At 50.8% G+C, this 3257-nt stretch overlaps 1 protein-coding gene across 8 annotated transcripts in view; it reads right to left on the bottom strand.

Annotated features, from left to right (window-relative positions):
* Positions 1 to 2053, bottom strand: part of SGSM3 (small G protein signaling modulator 3) — a 58241-nt gene extending 56188 nt beyond the window's left edge. For all 8 annotated transcript variants that reach the window (XR_002481325.1, XM_008074115.2, XM_021707020.1 and 5 more), the window contains exon 1: positions 1926 to 2053. The gene's annotated coding sequence lies outside the window, so the exon portion shown is untranslated. The remainder of the gene's footprint in view (positions 1 to 1925) is intronic.
* Between the last annotated feature and the right edge of the window lie 1204 nt (positions 2054 to 3257).

Genomic DNA, 3257 nt, shown 5'->3' with positions numbered 1-3257 from the left:
AAAAAAAAAAAAAAAAAAAAAAAGTTAAAGCTCTGGTCATGTTCACCTTTTACCTATATATCTGACCAACAGAAACACCTCACCTCTCTCCCAGACAACACACTGCCATGCTGAAAAAGGAACAAGAAAAAAGACCTAAACTCAGGCTAATGTGATAATTAATTGAAGAAAAAGCTACATTCACTTAGGATGATCAAAAGGCAGGAAAGCTGTTGACCTCTGACCTCTGTTTAGAATCAGTTACAAATTAACCACCAAGAATAGAAGTGATTATGCAAAACAAAGACGTAACTATTGTTTAGAGTGCAGAGAGAAGTGGAAGTTAAGTAAAACAGATGAACAAGAAAAGAAGTGAGAAATATATGTACCTACAAACTTTATTAACTGCAAACCTATAAACAAAAGGACAAGTAAATCAGCCAAAGTTGAAAATTCAGTTTTTAGCCAGTCATGGTGGCTCATGCCTGTAATCCCAACACTTGGGGAGGTGGAGGCGAGAGGATTACCTGAGCTCAGGGACTCGAGACCAGCCTGAGCAGCATGGGGAGACCTGTCTCTACAAAAAAAAATCAGCCAGGCTTGGTGGCACATGTCTATGCTTCCACCTACTTGGAAGGCTGAGGTGGAAAGACTGCCTAAGCCAAGCTAGCAGCAGGTAGAGGCTGCAGTGGCTGTGAGCATGCCACTGCACTCCAGCCTGGGCGGCAGAGTAAGACTCCAACTCGAAAAAAGAAAATTCAGTTTTTGTGAATCACAATCTGATTAAGAATTTGAGCCAGGCTCGGCGGCTCAGCCTGTAATCCCAGCACTTTGGGAGGCTGAGGTGAGTGGATTGCCTGAGCCTCCGGGTTCGAGACCCGCCTGAGCAACTTGGCAAGACCTCATCTTTACAATAAATCAAAAAATCAGCCGGGCGTGGTAGCGCGTGCCTGTAGTTCCAGCTACTCAGAAGGCTGAGGCGGAAGGATCGCCGGAGCCCAGCAGGCGAGGCTGCGGTGGCCGGGAGCAGCCACTGCACTCCAGTCTGAGCGACAGAGTGAGGCTTCCACTCAAAAAAAAAAAAAAAGAATTTGAATTTACCAAGGAAGATTATTACCAAGGTAAATATTCCAGGACATCTGTAAATATCTCACCAAAAAAAACAAACAGAAAAGAGCCAGCCAGCCACCACAAATGAGCAGCACGAGACTGGACGATACAGCCATCCAGCCACCGAAAAAAACCTTTAAAATATCTTTTTTCTTTCTCCTCCAAATAAAAAGTAGACTAGATCAATAAGCTATGTGTAAGAATAATTTTCAGAATTCCAATCCTAACCACACTGGGTGATTCTGGCTAACGCATGCCTCGATTTCCCCAGTGCGAAAATACAGACACATCACAGCGCTGGAGATTCGGCCTGAATCTGAGCCTGAGTTTGAGCCTGGACCTGAGTCTAATCTGTAAAGGCACAAGTTCAACCTAAGGAAAAGTTTGAAGCTGTAAACGTGCCTGAGGCTGACACACACACACACACACACACACACACACACACACAGTCCCCGCATTAGGTGCAGTTTCTGTAAAATCGCCCGCAGCTGCCAGGAGGTGGCTTCTCCCCGCACCCCCGGGCACTCAGCGCGGGCCAGCCTCCGCCACGTAAGGAGGGGCCTGCCTCCGGACGCCGGCCCGTCAGGGGCACGCAGGTCCGGGCGGCCACCAAGGCCCTGCACCAGGAGGCCCGCCGCCCGCGACCCCATCCCGCCGGGGCGCGAGGGAAGTCGGCCCCGCGGTTCGCGAGGTCGGCCCGGCGGCTCTCCGGCCCGAGGCGGTGCTTCTCCCCTCGTCGGCGCCTCCGGCCCAGCTGTCGGTCGTTCAGTCAGACCCGACTGAAGGGGGATGTGTGGACGCTGGCGAGCCTCTGGCGACGCCCGCCCCTCACTCACCTGCTCCGCGGGCCACCTCAGCGCCAATCCCGGGTCAGGCTAGCGGCTCCTCAGCTCGCACCCAGTCAGCGCTCAGCGACGCCTCTGCGCACGCGCGGCCGAGCGGAACGGGGGTGGCCGCGGGGCATGCTGGGGGCTGTAGTCGTTCCCGACTTGGCGAGACCCGCCCGAAGCTTGTAGTTCCTGTCCCACGGCCGGTGGACGCGGGCCGCCCTAGAAGCCCGTCTTTAGCCTAGCGATGTCTACTCACTCACCTCCGGTATGGGGTGGACCAGCAGTCATGATGGGGGATCAGCGCAGCAAAGTACCTGCTAATTTTCTAAGTATTTTAAATTTTATAAATTTTTTTTGAGTGGGAGTCTCACTCTGTCGGCCGGGCTGGAGTTCAGTGGCTCGCTCACGGCCACAGCCTCGACCTGCTGGGCTCAGGCGATCCTTCCGCCTCAGCCTTTCAAGTAGCTGGAACTACAGGCGTGCGCCCGGCTAATTTTTATATTTATTGTAGAGATGAGGTCTCACCAAGTGGCCCAGACTGGTCTCGAACCCATGGGCTCAGGCAATTTACTCGTCCCCGCCTTCCCAAGTGCTGGAATTATAGGCGTGAGCCACCGCACCCGGCTAAATTGTATAAAAACTTAAGTCCCTTTGTGGGTGCACACAGTCCTACACCAGTGTGACCCACTCTCACACAATTTACAAAACTTGGGGAAAGCTACCTACTGGTTAAGCCACGTGAACCAAGAATTTCACTCTCCAGGGCATGTATGATGCAGTAGGTGTAGTCAGAGGGCCTGCATTTGAGTCACTCACCACGCTAACATTTAGCTCATCCGTAAAACAAGAACGTGAACTTATGGCTGATGTGGGAACTCGGGGCTGTGTGGGAAAATGTTCAAGCACAGTACAAATTAACAGTTCAGGAAGGTGCAGGCCCATCTCATTTGCCATCCTGTAGTAGATCTGAGACTCTATCTTGAAAAAACCTGCTTGCGTTGTTTTCAGAAGGTCACCAAAAAAACCCCACAGAGCTTTACAGGAATGTTTTCCTAGGAGTTTCTTCCAATTCTGAAGACATAATAATTTAGTCTTAGAGCTGCTTATTAACCTAACCCTGGGTTCTTAATGGTGTTGGAAGGTGGTGGCCTGGGATGATTGAAGGAAGCCACCAGCAAAGGCGACAAACAAAAAAGGCAGTGTCAGTCACTTCTCCCTGCACGATGCAGTTTACAAAACACTTTGGTATGTTTTCCACAATGCTCATGGACCAAAAGCTGGGTGAATTTTATTTTTTTACATTTTACGGAGGAAGACTGGCGAAAATACTGAGAGCCA

This window comes from Carlito syrichta, unplaced genomic scaffold (assembly GCF_000164805.1).
Source record: "Carlito syrichta isolate Samal-C Ts95f unplaced genomic scaffold, Tarsius_syrichta-2.0.1 Scaffold316302, whole genome shotgun sequence".
NCBI classification, from domain to species: domain Eukaryota; kingdom Metazoa; phylum Chordata; class Mammalia; order Primates; family Tarsiidae; genus Carlito; species Carlito syrichta.
The sequence above is the reverse complement of the archived record's forward strand: the minus strand, read 5'-3'. Positions and strand labels throughout refer to the sequence as shown.